The sequence below is a fragment of the Dendrobates tinctorius genome, unplaced genomic scaffold (genome assembly GCF_039654945.1).
Source record: "Dendrobates tinctorius isolate UK_male_01 unplaced genomic scaffold, ASM3965494v1 ptg000009l, whole genome shotgun sequence".
In the NCBI taxonomy this organism is placed as follows: domain Eukaryota; kingdom Metazoa; phylum Chordata; class Amphibia; order Anura; family Dendrobatidae; genus Dendrobates; species Dendrobates tinctorius.
The window spans coordinates 19,064,630-19,082,785 of NW_027361677.1; the positions used below are offsets into that span (position 1 = coordinate 19,064,630).

The 18,156-nt window shown below is 43.6% G+C and overlaps 1 protein-coding gene across 3 annotated transcripts in view; it reads right to left on the minus strand.

Annotated features, from left to right (window-relative positions):
- The window catches only part of ANKRD11 (ankyrin repeat domain containing 11), a 200,830-nt gene that overhangs the window by 164,176 nt on the left and 18,498 nt on the right, over positions 1-18,156 (minus strand). For 2 of the 3 annotated variants that reach the window (XM_073583594.1, XM_073583604.1), the window contains exon 2: positions 2,196-2,272. The exons of the other annotated variant lie outside the window; for it this stretch is intronic. The gene's annotated coding sequence lies outside the window, so the exon portion shown is untranslated. The remainder of the gene's footprint in view (positions 1-2,195; positions 2,273-18,156) is intronic. 3 annotated transcript variants of the gene reach the window in all.

Consider the following 18,156-nt stretch of genomic DNA (forward strand, 5'->3'; position numbering starts at 1 on the left):
CGATTTTTTATTTTTTATTCTTTTTTTTACAGGGGTATGGTACCCAGGGCCTGGAGGACAGTCTCCTCCCCTCCACACCGTGGGTACCAACCGCACATGAGACGCTTAACTTCCCGCATGGTGGGCATAGCCACATGCGGGAAGTAAGCGATTCTCATGCATTCCTATGGGTGAAGAATCGCGGCAATTCTTTGCGATTCCGCACAAAAGAATGAGCATGCTGCGATTTTTTCCGCAATGCGATTCCGCCGTGGAAAAAAGCGCAGCATTAGCACAGCATGTGCGGAATGCCATAGGAATGCATGGGGTGCGTTCTGTACACGATTTTTAAGCGTTTTCGCGCCGAAAATCGCAGCAAAAACTCTTAAAAATCGCTACGTGGGCACATAGCCTAAAGTTGGCATGCCAGGTGGATGGTGGACCTCAGTGGCAGGGTAGGAATCCAGACAATGTTGGAAAGACCACAGCATTTACCGTAGTTTCATTGAAGCAAGTTACAATCACTGATGCGTCACAGCATGTCACGTTCAGGGGTACCACATGTTACCACATGCCTGGATCTTGGCGTGTTAGCAGGCCGTGGATGTTTGGTGGCGTGGCAGACAGAAAATTTTATTGTAGCCATTATACCAGTATAGAACCAGGGATGGTAAAAACAAAACACTTCGAGCTAATCTATTTTAATTAATCAGCAAAGAGAAATTGCCAAGGCCTTAAATAGAAAGCATTCTAAAAAGAAAAAGGTACATTAGCTACAGTGCTCATGATGTTCGCCCAGCCTTGATACTACTCGGATTAATGAAATGTCAGTTTACCAAACGCACCAATCTCTCTGGCAGCAAATGTTTAAGACTAAACGGAAATGGCTTTCTTTGCACTGGCGCTGAGGTCCTAAGACACACCAGAAGAAGCAGTAAGTAAATGTCTTCCATGTAGCAGCTTGTTAATTGAGTTGCACGCAATAAGCCATGCAAGAGCGGGAAAGCAGGGCCTCAGCCTCAAAACAAAGAAATAAGCAGACTTAACAAGCTACTATATGGAAAAAGTCACGTGAAAAAGAACACACGCGCTCCGAGGCATAAAGCAAATGGTGCGGGGGAGAGCACACAATGTAACACTCACAAAATGAGCCCATTAAGATGCTTGAGCCCAGACATGCAACCAGGAAGCGCTATGACAAAATGCAAAGAAACATCAAGGATTCTGCTGAATTACAGCCAAATGAGAGAGATCACCAACAACAAAAAAGAAAGTTCTATAAAGCACAATCCTAGAGATAAGGAATATAGTGATAAGCTAAAGTGCTCGGATAAGGTGTTAACTGAGAATGCTTGTGTGCTAATATAGAGTGTCTTCGGCATGCTTTAAAAATATGTTCAAGTCCCTGCGGCTGTTAGATGCAACGCATGCAGGGGTTAACAGCCTCAAGACACGCAGCTGCGAAAACTGAGCATAATCTGTGAGCACGCCGGTCACTTGGTTAGCATACAAGCATGCTCAGATAACACCTTGTGAGCACATTCACTCTTCTCTAATAAGGAACAAAAACCCTGAATCCAACAGATCATGCAACTAGCAGATGTCTAAATTGTTCATCAATGTTGCCAAGAAGATCAAATCCACCTTCAAACAAACTTCACATCATTTCACAAAAAAGTACCTACATGAAACAATGAGAATAGGAAACAAGATAGGGCAACATCTCTGAACTTCTTGCTTTGCATGTTAACGGTCAATTGGTGACATACCACATTTCCATTAAAATATTTTTGCAAAAAAATGAAGGGTGTAAATAAAAGGCCATTAAACACAACCATGAAAACAATCCTGTACCGAAGACATACTAATAATCCAACACCGCAACAGAGCATCATAGTAAAGCAGATAAACATTGACGGCGTCCAAAACCTTGTGATCAAACAATGCTTTTAACCAAATGAGCAGTAAAGCACACACGCTAGTAAACTGTATATAAAAGGCAATATAAAAAGCATGTAGTGCAGTAACCCTTCAAATCTAAAAGTCTGCAAAGCAGATAATTAAAGGGTAAAAAAAAAAAAAAAAAAAAGTCATAAAAAGCACTGTCCACAATATTCTTTTATATCATCAAGTCACATACTGAAGCTTTATAGCCAGAGTGTACGGCGGGTGGCATCAGAAAGGGTGTTAAAAAAAAATTGCAGTAGAATATTTACCGACTCCATAGTGGAAAGCCGCGATGAGCTAGTCGCATATAAAAATCCAGTGTTTTGCCCAAGCTTGTGGGAAGATTCTGAAATAAGACAGACATGGGATTTGTTAGATGTACACTGGTAAGACAACGTGGCATTTGCATCTCAAATGTGACTAACTACAGTGCGACGACGGCACAACGCCTTTGCTCCAGTCACAATTTGGGTTCCCATGAATGAAGTGGCTTAGTCTACTTTCACATTTCCGGATTTTAAATCCGGCGGGCTGCGGCAAAAAGTTGTCAAACCTGATCCGGTAGGAACCGCAGCCCGCCAGATCATCTGTTTTTGCCGGATACGGTGCAGGAGAGGGAGAGGGAAAGAGTCTTTGCCCATGCGCTCTGCAAAAAAGCGGCCCGGCGCTGTCAAAAAACGTTGCATGGAATGTTTTTTTGCAGACGCCGAACAGGCATTTTTTGCTGTTTCCGGTTAAAGCCGGAGACGCCGCATGGCCATCAGGCGCAATGCGGTGATAATGTAAGTCTATGGGAAAAAAGCCGGATCCGGTGGCAGCAGGCGCCAGATCCGGTTTTCCCATTTTTCGCCGCATCGCGCCTGATGCTTCAAAACGGAAATGTGAAAGTAGCCTTAGCGCTGCAATCAGGACTGCGGCCCAATACAACGTATGGTGGGACCTATAAACTGTTGTAATATTGCAATATAAAGTTGTCAACTTTTATATAAGACTTTTCACATCTAAATTATAAGCATCTTTACACATTTTTCAACATTATATATATGCTCGGACACAAGTACCACAGCTTATATCATTAGACGTCGAGAAACATGCCAAAGCCAGTGCGTCACCGCATGGTGCAGCTACAGCACCACGGCAGAGACATTTAGCCTAAAAGCAATATTACCATCTTTTTTCATTTCCCCCCTCCCCAGTTGTTCAACTATAGACAGTTTGGGCCTTAGTAAAATCACATGTGATGAAACATGCAGAACACGACCGTGGGAGAGAAACATTAACATCGTACGATACAAACCTTTCATGCACTAACGCGAAAACATAACCACATGGGCTCCAAGCACGTCATAGCCAAATTATAAGGAGTACAGCAATAGAATAACAGGCTTACAGGCACATGGCAATGCCGTGCGATCAGACATGGCAGTGCTCAACACCCAGATGCTCATTATGCTGCTTTTGTGGCTGCCTTATTCATCCCTAGGTAAGGACAGCTCTGTGATACAGGAGGCCACAATCATTTCTTCTCAGATTCATTATAAGACGGTACAATATTTGCACACGGTGCTACAGTATGGCCGCTGTATTATCAGTCTCTACCATACACTCCTAAGCCAGCAAACCACCTTGCTAAAGAAACCCTACACTGCTGTGACTGCGGCATTAACAGGTCTGTAGCAAAGGATATGTGATGCATCGTTAGCAGTCACCAACACTGATCATCAGTTGCTATAGCAGCAGTCATGCAAGATTTACATGTAAAAATATCTAGTATCTGTACAAAATAAATAAGTGGGTGGCAGCAGAACATGCTCAAGGACGTGGCTTGTGAAGAACGTTCAAAGCACTTCTCTGCTTCATGTCACAAGTACAGGAGGATTTACAAACAATTCCCCAGGGTACAATAGTTTCACAGCAAAGCCCACTGCATTATTGTTAGTGGCCTTGACACAGGCAGGAAAAAAATAGAAATGACGTAAAGTACCAAAATACAAGGTGATTAAACATAAAAAAAAAAAAAACCACAACCCATAGGGAGACAACCAGCTTTACATCACCCAGCTAGGTTTTACATGTAAAGTCCTCATACAAGATGGTCACTTGGATATGCCGAAATTGCAGAGGTTTGCCGACTTTCATTTAAGGCATATGAGGGCCTTAGAGGAAAATCTATCACAAGGATTTTGCCATGTAATCCAAGAGCAGGAAAACATAGAAAGAGACCCGAATACAGCGTTGTGCCACTTACTGTAGTTTTGATAAAATCCCCATTTCATCAACGGGAGATCATTAGATGACTAGTATATCTGTTGTCAGGTAGTCCCATTCACGAGCTCGGTATAACCCCACCCCCAACACGGATTGGTAGTTTTCTGTGTACACTCTGCATAGGCAGAAGGTTGCCGATCGGTGGTGTGGGTGGGGCTATAGAGCTAAGCAGTCGAGCTCTGCTAGATCAGCAGCAGGGAAAACGGTCATTTTATCGTCAGTTTCTGCCCATACATTATGCTGCTCTCACACAGAGGGGAAAACATGGTTACAAGTTTCCCTTTAAGGGATCAGATGACCAATGTGCCACACTGTGTTCTGACTGCCACTGTAATACAAACCCTAAACTTACAGCCTCATAAGGAAATGGCCACGAGCTGGACACTTGCATTGAATTAATAACGTATACAGTTCAGCCATCTCTTAATAGGATATTCTCATATTTGATAAAAACGGTTAAAATAGCAATAGTGCAAGTTACTCATCACTGAAAATCTTCTGTTCAAGAAAGGAGGGTTCTTTGGTTTAAAATAGTATTGGCGTACAGATTAAAACCTTGTAATACCTCTTGTTGTCCTCTCTGCTTGTGAGCGGCGCCATCGCTGACCGCTCACCCGGCATCACGTGACCTCAGCTGAGGCAGCCGCTATCTGGTCAAGTTCCAGGATCCCTTGCATCACCCAGACATAACCCAGTCACGTGCACACCTCCTGATTAACTGGGCTGTAGGCAGAGTTTTGTCGCACATCACAGCTCAGTCAATCAGGAGGGGTGCACGTGACCGGGTCACGCCCAGGTGATGCAAGGGATCCTGGAACTTGACACGACATCAGCGGCGGCTGCAGCCGGGCTCACGTGATGCCAAGTGAACGTTCAGCGATAGCGCCGCTCACATGTACAGATCGCAACAAGAGGCATTTACAAAAATACTTCTTTACAAGGTTTTATTCTGGGGGGGGGGGGGGCATTATATAATGTAGAGGACAACCACTTTAAGGCTTATAAGCACTGCACTGAAGCTGGAGAATACTGTTCACCCCCCAATTCTGCAGAGCCAAAACTATCTTCTTGCAGCCTTTATGCGTACAGTTTGGACTGGCAGCACAACAATGCCACCATTTTGCATTTTCAAAAGAGTAAGATGAGAAAATAGACCACACACTTTGTTGTGCAATTTCTCCAGAGTACACATACCCCCATACATGGTGGAAAACTACTTTGTGGGAACATGGTAGGGCTTGAAAGTGATGGAGCACCCTTCAACTTTAGAAGTGAAAAATTGGCTGGAATCCATAGCAGACACCATGTAGCATTTTCAGAGCCCCTGATGTGCCTTAACAGTGGAAATCCCCCCATCAAATAATGCCATTTTGGAAGCTACACCCCTCAAGAAAACTTATCTAGAAGTGTGGTGAGCACTTTGAACCCCCAATTGCTTTATGGAAGTTTATAATGTTGAGCAGTGAGTATACCAATACCCCAGATGTGGTTGAAAACTACTTTTGAGACGCAGTGCAGAGATCAGAAGCGCCATAGTTTGAGGGTCTAAAGTCACACTGGCAGAGCCCCTGAGGTGCCGAAACAGCAGAACCGCCCCATTAGTGACCCAATTTTACAAATTACACCTCAATGAATTCATCTATGGGTGCAGTGATCATATTAACAGCACATGCCTCACATTATTTTATACCATCGAGCAGTGAAAATAAAAAGCTTTCCCAATAAAAGGTTTTAGTCCCAACTTTAGTTTTTATAAGGGCTAATAGGAAAAAACAGACCTCACAGTTTGTGGTTCAATTTCTTCTTAGTGCGCCAATACCCCCTACAAGTAATCACGAAATACTTTGAAGGCACAGTGCGAAGCTCAGAAGGGAAGTAGTGCCATATTGTAGTGCAGATTGTTATTGTTTGCGAGTGCCATGACCCAATATGAGAGCCCCTGAGGTGCCAGAACAGCAGAGCCCCCCCCCCCCCCCCCCCCAAGTGACCCCATTTCACTAACTACACCTCAATAAATTCATCTAGGGGGTGCAGTGATCATATTGACACTACAGGTGTGTCTCAGATGTTTATAACATTGGACTGTGAAGAAATACATTTTCACATGGGGAAAGAGATTAAAACTAGCAACATAATTTGTCAGTGTCAGCAATACCCCATATATGTCTGTACACTACTGTTTAGCTACACGGTGGGACTCGGAAGGGACTAAGCGCTATCGTAGAATAGTTTGCAGACTGCATGTATAGAGCCAATAAGTGTGTGTGTGTGTGTGTGTGTGTGTGTGTGGGGGGGGGGGGGGGTGGGGGGGGAGAATTCTGCTTTTCAAGAAAATTGTATTTTGGATGTTACACTACTCTGGAAATTTATGTACAGGTCTAGTGATGATTTTGAGTCCCGGTGTTTTCCAGAAACAAAACAGTGGATGTTGGAGTGAAAACTGCAAATCATTGCAGTGACCAGTACATGCTTCTGGCAACATGGACCTCAAAATTAGGCTGGCTCTCATCGCTACACAAATACCTAAAATGTCAACGCTAAATGTTGATTAGGCATACTGTGGGGCTCAAAAGGGAGAGGGGGGAACTTGGATTTTCCAGAGCCTTTGTGCTACCAGTAAAGTGGAAGCCCCCTATATTTCTATTGACATGACTGAACTGAGTGGGGACAGTCCACACACTGCCTCATAATAAAGAATCTTCAGCCAGAGGTTCTGTCTATCATGCATTACACAAATTTACACAAAAACTCCAGTGTAAGCGCTCAGCGTGGAGCGCAGGATAAACACGAGCCAAGCCTTACTGCGATCTTACGGACACAGAATGAACAAAACAGCAGGTGAAGTATCTATTTTTACAATGTTCCTCGTGCGGTTTAAGGGATTGAACGACTATCCTTTGGGTTGGTCCAATCACAGCAATACCAGATTTATCTTTTTTAATGTATGGCTGATGTCACACAGACTTTTTCAAGGAAAAAAACAAGTTTTTGCATTGCCACATTTTGAAAGCTGCAATTTATATTTTTTGTGTGACACGTTAAGGTTTTTATTGCTACCGCTATCTGGCACATTTATCCATCATTGTCCATTCTGATTATTTTTTATTTTATTTCTTTTTGGGGGGGGGGGGGATTAACAAAATCCTGCAATTTACAGAATGTTATTCATTTCATTGTGCATGTATGGTTGTGACCGCCCTCTTTCTGAGCAGGGAAAACCATCCTGTCTGGCCTATGCCTTTACTAGTGGTTCAGTCCCTCGATCCTTGTTCACATTCATGTTTTAAATACTAGAGTTAGGACTGTCCCACAAGGGTTGCCTTGGCGTGGTGCGATGGCCTGTACATTCTTTTGATCAAAATTATGTTTACTAAACACCCTTATTATCATCTTTATGCATTATTTTCAGTTTATTTTAGGATATTTGTGTTTTTTGTTTTCTCTGTGTAATGGTCATGTGTTAATATGCACTTACACTGTACATTTACTTTCTCAGTTCAGACTTCAGTTCTTTAATTTAAAGAATTGTTTGTTTTCTTAGGTCGTTCACTGCATGGTAGAACTGATAAGGCAGCTTTAGGGTACCGTTACACATAGCGATGCACCAGCGATCCAGACAACGATATGGATCGCTGGTGCATCGCTAAGTGGTCGCTAGTGAGCTGCCACACAGGCTGATCTCACCAACGACATCGTTGGGGTCGGGGGTCGCTACTTACCTGTCAGACGCAGCGATCCTGACGTCCTCCCGCCCGCGTCCACGCCTCGCTCGTCGGCGCCACAGGAAGCGCAGCAGGAAGTGGCCGATGAGAAATGATCCAGGACCTTCTCGCGCGACCAACGATGAGCAGCGGGGGAGCCAGCCCGAGGTAAGTATCACATGTAGCGATATCACTAGCAATATCGCTGCTACGTCACAAAATCGGTGACTTTTCAGCGATATTGCTAGCGATATCGCAGTATGTAACGGGGGCTTTATTCTTTGGATCAGTACAATTACATCAATACCACATTTACAGAATTTTTTTGTATTTTGCTGCTTTTACGCAACCTATTTTATAGAAAAGAACAGTTTTTGCATCGCTAGATTCAGAAAGCTATAATTTTTTTTCTCCATTGACAAAGCTGTATTGTGGCTTGTTTCTTGCTGGACAAGATGGCATTTTCAGTTCTACCATTTTTATTTCCATTCACCTTTTTTATTGTGTTTTTTAATTCAACTTTGGCAGTATAATGAAAAGGAATTGCTTTTTTACGGAGTTCAATAAAGGGCTCACCTAGTGACAGTTTCATAGGTCGGGTCATTTAGGACGCTGCAATACCAAATGTGCATTTTTTTCACATGTGCATTTATTGGCATATTATTTCTTAATCTTTTGTTTTTTAAAAAAAATATGCAATTAATTTTTTTTAAGTTGTCATTTAGTTTTTCTATGGGACTTTATTTTACTTTGATTGCTGGTGTAAGGTGTTCTAATGCATTATAACTTTCAGTGCTGTACTGACAGAATCCCCTCAGACCATGCTCTTGAGTATGGTCTAACAGGCTTGACATAGCTAACTAACCCAGAGGACATCGTGGCAATGATCGGGCCCTTGCAACAAAGTCGTGGGGGCACCATTTCTTTCTCACAGCCTTTTAAAATGCTGCAATCTGTATAAAATGCAGTATTTAACAGGGGGGGGGGGGGGGGGTAAATGTCCCGATGAGGTGTGGGCACTGTTCGTGGAAGAGACGGTAGAGTCTCAGCTCACCTTAGAGGGGTTATCCAGTCCAAATTGATAGGTCTGCAGTCAACTGTGATAGCAGACTTAAGTATCAGCTAACCAACAGGGGGGGGCCCTCGCTTAGCCCCCATAAAATTATATATTCACCGTTCCCTCGGCGTCAGCACTCAGCCTCCAGGGGCACCCGTGCTTAGTGACACATGACGCTTGGGCCCAGTCAGCACTGGTGTCACTGTTCCCACCTCCTGCCGAGTTGAGTAGGAAGAGGAAGTCCGAGATTAGCTGCAACCCGGACTTTCGCTTCAGGTTTGATTTGTCCGGAGACAGGGACAGCGACGCCAGCGCCGATTACAACACCGCACGAATGACGTCCGCACGGGAGGAGTATAGGTATTTTCTCGACGTCAAATATTTTATCAACGAGGGGTTGTCCTGGTAGAGGACAACCCCATTAAATAAGTTTGGCATCATCGTAATTATACTGATATAGACAACTATATCTCCAAGTCATTTAAACAGCACAATGAACTATTAAAACAAAACTCAAAACAAATAGTGGAGTTGCATATTTAACCCCCAAGTCTCCACCGCAAATTGAGCTCCCTTTGATCTTTTTGTTTTCCACTTTTTTCAGTACATTGTATAGTAGAATGAATAATGCCATTCAAAACATCAACTCATCCTTACACATATCCCTGCACCCCATGCCTGCCGCTCACTGCTTATTTGTCTTTTGAAATAAAAGGACTGAATTCTTTCAAAGAAACGGTGAGTGCCACATATTTCTCATACTTGCGACACGGACAACTTCTCTTGTTGAGCACCACCTGTATCCTTACAAATAGTGGTAACTCATAGGTGCAGTACTGTCTCCATAGAAAGTGGTATGGTGCCTTGGACATTCTCATAAATCGAATTCATCCTGCAAAAAAGCCCACAGACAGCAATGCCAAAAGGTAAAAATTGTCCACTTGGGAGAGGGTTAAACATTAAGTTTGCATTGTAAAATCTGGTGCCAGGTCCACGAGGCCACTCCAAAAGACAGCTTAAATTCTCATTCGGCTGATGGCGTGACCCCCTATAAATATGCAAGCGTCCGTACAAAACATTGACCAAAGATTAACTCAGAAAGCATGGGGGGGGGGGGGGGGGGGGGGGGGACATGAATAGTTCAAAACTTAATTGGGCAAGTTTCTGAAAAGTAATTTTTTTTTTACTCTGCATCATAAACAGGATGTTTGCCATCCTAGCACATCTGGACATGACGCATTTCAACTCATGAAGTGATTCACGACTTTTTGCTGAAAAGAGCTTCCATTGTGACTTGGTGAGGTTTAACAGATAAGTGTAAGGTTATGCACATGGAAAGGAGAAACAGATGCTATAATTACTTACTAAATGGGAAACTGCTGGGGAAATCAGACATGGAAAAAGACTAAGGCTAAGTGCACACGTACCAGAACTCTCGCGGAAATTACCGCAAGTATTCCGGAATTCCATTCCGCGGGAATGCCTATGCGGCATCAGTAGTAAAAGATAGAATGTAAAAAAAAAAAATAGTGTTATTCTCACCTTCCGACGTCCCGCGCATCCGTTCCCAGTAATCCTTTGCGAAAATGCCCACGATGACGTCCGTTCTCGCGGGATCGTGATGTCACGCGAATGACCGCGAGACTTCGCAATCCCGCGAGAACGGACGCCATCGCGGGCATTTTCACAAAGGCTTACTGGGACCAGGAGCGTGGAGAGAGGCGGGAATGCTGCGCGGGACACCGGAAGGTAAGAACAATATTTTGTATTTTAAATTCTATTTTTTTACAGGAATATGGTACCCAAAGCCCGGAGGACAGTCTCCTCTCCTCCGGACCGTGGGTACCATCCGCAATTGTTCTGCTTCCTTTCCGCATGGTGTGCACAGCCACATGCGGGAAGTGGAACAATGCATTCCTATGGGTGTGGGATCGCAGCGATTCCGCAAATTAATGAGCATGCTGCGTTTACCGCGAAGCGATTCCGCCGCGGTAAAAACCGCAGCATTAGCACAGCATTGCGGAATCCCATAGGAATGCATGGGATGCTTATTTTTTGCGTTTTCGCGGAAAAAACGCGCGGTTAAAACCGCGGCGGAAACGCGAAAAAAACACCACGTGTGAACTCAGCCTTAGGCATCTTAGTCAATAAGCTAAATTGGAGTGCCCAGTGTCAGGCAGCTGCCACCAAAGCAAATAGGGTCATGGGATGCATTAGAAGAGGTCTGTGGACACGAGAAGAATACATAATTCTCCCTCTGTACAAATCACTCGTCAGACCACACTTGGAGTATTGTGTGCAATTTTGGACGCCGGTGCTCAAGAAAGACATTACTGAACTTGAAAGGGTTCAACGGCGGGCGACTAAAATGATAAATGGAGTTGGTTCACTACAATACCCAGAAAGGCTATCAAAATTAGGTCTATTAACTCTAGAAAAGAGAAAACTTAGGGGAGACCTAATATATATGTACAAGTATATCAGAGGGCAATACAGAGATCTCTCCAATGAACTGTTTGTAGTACCAAGGACTGTGACAAGAACAAGGGGGCATTCTCTTCGTTTGGAGGAAAGAATTTCTGCACCAGCATAGAAGAGGGTTCTTCACGGTAAGAGCAGTGAGACTCTGGAATTCTCTTCCAGAGGAAGTGGTGATGGCCAACTCACTGAATGAATTTAAGAAAGGAATGGATGCTTTTCTTGTGAGTAACAGTATAGGTGGTTACAAATAACAGAATATTATAGGTAGATGGTTGACCCAGCTTAGGGGGAAGGAATATTTTTTCCTTATGAAGAAAATTGGCTTCTACTCTGTGGGCTTTTTGCCTTCCCCAGGATCAACAATGCATAACAGCTGCACTAAAAAGAGGCTGAACTAGATGGACATAAGGTCTTCCTTCAGCCTTCAAAACTATGTTACTAGTTATAGAGTTCACTACATTTAAGAAACCCATACTATTAAATAGCCACAGACAAGTTGTTTGGTGGAATTGCACATGCTGACGGCTTCAGCGTCAATGCACAAAAAAAAAAAAAAAAAAAAAAAAAAAAACACCTTCCAGACACTATAGCTTTGGGCTTCTGCTGAAGTCTGGCAAGAATTGTACACGTTTTCTCTGCTAGCCAGGCACTAGTAAACATGACTCAGATGTGAGATACATAAGGCAAACAACTCACCTTTATGCCTCATGCATAGGCGCCTGGTCATTAGCACAAGGAACGCCTCCAGTAATAGACTACAGAGCCTCTCAACCTCAACCGAGTAAAGGCCCTGCATAGCAACACCCATGGTACATTTTATCAACATGTCTGCTGAAAACACAACTATCCCAACCCTTCCAGTCTCGTAAAATACTTTTTGATTAGACTGGCTTGCACACTACACCCGTGTTTTATATTAGAATTACGTGTCTATAAGGCTGAAAAATAAATACACGTGAATGAGATGTCTCACAAGGGGATGTACAGATAATATGGATCTGTTTTCCAGAGCATGTAGATACACGATGCCTCACACATTCCTTCTAAAAAAGGTGCTTGTCGGAGTCACCATGTGTCCGCACTACGGCACCGCATGCATGAGGAAGGGATAAGGAGAGGTTGGAGCTTGACAGCAATAAGGGATGACCCAAGGAGTAACCATCTTACGACTATCAAATGTGCATCGAGATTAAAACCCAAAATGGAATTCATATGCCAGTCACAGAACACGTTCTCATATAGACACATACGTGGCCGCCAAGTTTGGGTCAGGAAAGTAACAGGTCCAAACATGAGATCTGTATTCAAACTAGAGTGTGGTGGGGGCAGGGGTGACACAGAAATAAAGTAAAAAAACAAAAATCAACTTTTTTTCAGTAAATTTGGTATAACTCACCCATTCAACTGTATGGAGCAAAGAAAAAAAAATTGGGTTCCTTATGGAGACAAACTGCACTTTTTTATATAGGAAACTAAAATGGTCTTGCAAAAGATTAATAGCCACTGCAAGGCTTGTATACAGATGACATGTAAAAGGAAAAAAAAAAAATATGGTCGTGTGAACCGACGCTCACACTAAAAGACATCAGTGAATTATTTATGTAGCTCCATTGATTCCATGGTGCTGTACATCAGAAGAGGCTACATACAAAACACAGATATCACTTACAGTAAACAAGCTAATAATGATAGATTGGTACAGAGGGGAGAGATGACCCTGCCCTTGCGGGCTTACATTCTACAGGATGATGGAGAAGACAGTAGGTTGGGGGGTTGCAGTAGCTGGTGGTGTTGACGTGGTAGAGTGGTCGTTGCAGGTTGTATGCTTTCTTTAAGAGATGGGTTTTCAGGTTCCATCTGAAGGCTCCGAATGTAGGGATAATCTGGCATGTTGGGGCCCAGAATACCAGAAGGATATTCGGGAGAAGTCTTGGGAGGCGATTGTGTCAAGAACAAGAGGAACAAATAAGTGTGGAGGAGAGCATGAGGTCTTGGGAAGACTGGAGATTACATGATCAAAGATAACAGGAGATTAGTTTGGAGGAGAAAGGGTAAGGATGGCTTTCTAGGTCATTGTTAGTAGTTTGAACTGGATACGCTGAGGAATTGGGAGCCAACGAAGGGAGGGGGAGAAGCAGATAAATAGCGACGAGAGATGGATTAGTCAGGAAGCACAGTTAAGGACAGACTAGAGAGGTGTGAAATTGTTGGAAGGGATGCCACAAAGGAGGATGTTGCAGTAGTCAAGGCAGGAGACGATTAGGGTATGCACAAGCATTTTAGCAGATTGAGTAAAGGACAGATTCTAGAAATATTTTTGAGCTGGAGGAGACACGAGGTGGCAAGAGTTTGAAGGACATTGCAGAGTCAAGGGTTACGCTGAGGCAGCGGCTTTCCAATAAAGGGGAAGGAGTGATGTCATTTATTGTGATAGATCAGGTAGGGAAAATACGCAGATGGAGGAAAGATAATGAGTTACGACTTGTCCACAATGAGCTTGAGGAAGCAAGAGGAGAAGGAGGATGTAGCGGATAGACACTCTGGGATTCTAGAGAGCAGAGAAGTGACATCTGGGCCAGAGAGGCAAGTCTGAGTGTAATCAGCATATAGTACTGGAAGCCATGGGACTTTATGAGCTGTTCTAGGCCATGGGTACAGAGGGAGAAAAGTAGGGGGCTTTAGGACAGAGGCTTGAGAACCTCCAACAAAGAAAGGGTGGGATCAGGAGGTAGCGTGGGATGAGGAGACACTAAATGTGCGTTTGGAAAGGTGTGAGGAGATCCAGGATAGGGCAGGTTCTTTGATGCCAAAAGGAAGAGAGGATGTGTAGTACGAGGCAGTGTCAACTGTGTCGAAGGCAGAGGACGGGTCTAGAAGGAAGAGTATGGAGAATTGTCTGCTAGCTTTGGCATTAAGTCATTAGTAATATGGGTCAGGACAGTTTTAGTGGAATAAAAGGGACAGAAGCCTGGTTGTAGGTGGTCAAAGAGCAAGTTAGATGAGAGGTGGGAGTGAAGTTCAGTGTGAACACGCTGTTCAAGGAGTTTGGAAGAGAAGGGGAGCAGCAATATGAGGCAATAGCTGGACATAGCAGTTTGGTTGAGTGATGGCTTTTTGAGGAAAGGCCAGATTATAGCATGTTTGAAAGCAGAAGAGCAGGTACCAGAAGTTAGTCACAGGTTGAAGAGATGGGTTAGTGATGGGATACATGTGGTGGGGAGCAAGTGGGATGGGGTCAAGTTCACAAGTATTGAGGTGTGATTTGGAGAGAAGACTAGTAAGCTCTCTTTCAGTGATGTTGGAGAGGAAGGTTACATGGTTAGAGCATTGGTCTTGTATACAAAGGGGTTGTGGTGATCGAACAATAAAGACTTGTCTTGCATGGTCAATCTTATTTTTGAAGTGCTTGGCAAAGTCCTCAGCAAAGTTGAGGGAAGTCGGAGGAGGCAGTTAAAAATTCAGAATAACTGGGGTTATAGGATAAGGAAGATATGAAGGTTGTGAAGTAGGGCTGTTTAGCAAAGGTGAGGGCTGATTTGAATGCTGTTAAGTCATCTTGCAAATCTGTTTTCTTCCAACACCTAATCCCACCAATAAAGTAGAAATGGACATTACAAGGTTTAAATTAAATTTTTATATTACAAGGTTAAACAAAAGTGTGCGTGTTTACTTTATAGAGCAAACAAAATGCTCACTGTTTTTTGGGGGATTTCCCTTTATATTTTTTTTCAAATAAGAAAACAGGTTATCGAAGACAACAAAAAATAAAAAGAGGGAAGAATAGTGGGCGATAGGAGGAGTCCAATCATGAAGAGGCTTTTCTTCCAAACCAGGTTTGCTTTGCTGTTGTGGTTTATGGAGGAGGAGCAGCCTAGTAATGAGGTATCCGCTTTTGCCTTTCTTCCCAGGCACAGCCTTCATTTGTGTACACACACATAAAAGGACTATCTTGATCCAATCTGTTATGCAAGCTCGCACACCTCATGGAATCCTGTGTGGCCATGTGTTTACACATGAGCCAGGAAAACCCTATATGACCTGCACGACATAAGTAATCCTGTACTCTTGATTTGTACAACATTAAGGAAAAATAGACTTGAGCAAGAGGAGCGTCTAGCCAAGACGTCTTTGCCCATTGCTACTGCAGAAAAAAAAACAAGCCTATCTTGCATACAGGAAAGTTAAAACCATTAACTACCATTAAAAAACAGCAGAAGCCAACAGTATCACAGTTTTGAGACATGGAGGCACAGGTTGCTCCTACAATTTTATCCGAATAGTCTAGGATCACCTCCCACCACTATTTAGTCTTAACATTTGAAAATATCTGACTTTTTTGCGTTGCTGCATCAATATCGGAAGTATATTTAGTAAAAGGAAGCAGAAAACAATCTTGGAACATGGTCATGACTCAGTGTGAGCAAGCACAAAGCCATACGCAAGCTTGGCAACAAGTTACTATGTGCAAAGCACTACTACATTATAGCAAGCCTGTGTGCACGCCAACTAGAAAACAGGCGAGTGGTCACTTTTGGCTTGGATTACTCTGCGACTTTGGCTGAAAAGTCAAACATCGCTCTGTGCAGCTGCTACATCGCAGTAAAACAGGTAAACGATTTGCTGAAAATTACAACTAATTGGATTTTTTTGTAACTTTCCTGTCGTGGCACCCCCTGGGCCGCAATGCAGTCTCATTCACCTTCATTAGGTAGCAACGGGTTAGCAGCGGCATAAAGCCATTTTTGGGCCGTGTACCATTTAGGAAAAATCACCGAATAACCACAGTGTACAACGTTTTCCACCGAAGAAAGCATTGGCAAGTAGAGTAGAACGGCAAATACTAAGCGTGTAATGTACACAGTATTAGGATTCAGCTCTACGAGTCAACTCCAATAGTCATCACACGACTAAAGTTTATCAGCACTGAAAGAAGCGAATAAAAAGCTAATTTCCATGTAAATCACATACTTGTGGTCACAGAAACACTGCTCGGACCCAAACCGGCCACCCAATTCTTACAAGTGTGTACAATACACAATTAGCCTTCAGGAAGCTGCACTGCTTGCACTGGAAAACTGCTTAAAAATATTACTTTTTGGGATATTTCTGGTTGCTTTACAACTCAATTAAATTGAAAAACATGGACTGCTGCAAGCTACAAAACAGGAAACCACATTTAAAAAAAAAAAAAAAATTACACCTAACGGAAGTCAATTTGAGTTATACCAAAAGTTCAATGAGAAAATAAATAACCAATCTATAAAACAGTCCAACTGAGCTAAAAAAATTTCAGTGTGAAGATTGACCGTATAATAATCTGGTTAGGTTTCTCCATCAAAAGTGATCCTAAGGAAAGCTACATTCACTCAACAGGCAGGCATTCCTCCATGCCCTATGGAGGTTCCTGTAGGCAGCACGTGGCTAGGGTCCCCTGCTATTGTAATACACTGTAAACCCAGAGAAAATCCACAATTTCGCCACATGTGAAGATACCCTTATGAAGCTTTTCATACCACATTATGTCATGTAGTTACTGAAGGTTTTAGTAGCTGAGATGAGATGTTTTCAATATAAAATTAAAAAGCACAAAAACACTGAGGAATTTTGACTTTTTAAACCCTGCACACCAAGCATAGGAGTTTTTTTTTATGTCATCTCCCATTGGTCTCTTTTAAATAAGAAAAAACACTCAAAACCATACAATCTTCATGAAGGATGCCCAAGGCCTCTTTCACACATCAGGTTTTCGCCGTCAGGCGCGATCCGGCGCTTTTGACAGAAACCGGATCCGGCGAAATGCAATGCCGGATCCGGTTTCCCCCCCCATTGACTTGCATTTGCGCCGGATGGCCATGCGTTTCATCCGGTTTTCGCCGGATCCGGCAATGTGTCGCGATCCGGCGTCTGGAAAAAACGGTGACTAACGTTTTTTTGTCTCCGGCGAAAAAGCCGGACACGCCGGATCCGGCGCGTCCGGCTTTTTCACACAATGAAAGCCTATGAGCGCCGCAATGCGCTGGATCCGGCGGCCGGATCCGGTTTTTTGGTCTGAGCATGCTCAGTAGCTCTGCCCACAAGACATATATAAAAGCAAGACAGTGGGACCCACAGCCACACCCAACATGCCACCCAAGAAAGCAACCAAGCGAAGCAGGAGAAGGCAGGAGACCACTGCAGCACCATCCGCACCACCACCACCCCAAATGGAGCAGCAAATAGAACATGCTGAGGAGGGGAGGCCAGCAGCAGAGAGACGGTAATTATCAAATAACCCATTCCTCCAAACTAGGGCTATTGAATATCAAGATATTCATTGGCCCTTTGTTTCTCTTTATTCAACAGCCGCCCAATAGATGCAGCAGCAGCAATGGCAGCAGCTGGAACACCACCCACAGGCATGGAGTGTGGCCACCAGGAAGACAGCACATCATCTTCTGGGAGCCCTCCCTCGCATCGTCAGCGTTTGACGGTAAGTTTTTATTTCCAAAATCCATCTTCTCTGTAATATATGTCTATTCATTGCCTTTTATTTCAAAACAGGAATCACAAGATGAAGAGGAGCTCCCAGAAGAAGAAGGAAGGGGTGGACAGACACCTGGAGTGGGCTCACAATTGGTAAGTTTTTTGCATCAAACGCAGAAACACAACATCACACTACACACAACACATAGAAAACAATGTTCTGCAGACCACACACAGTAGTCTTCCCAATCTGGTGCTTGG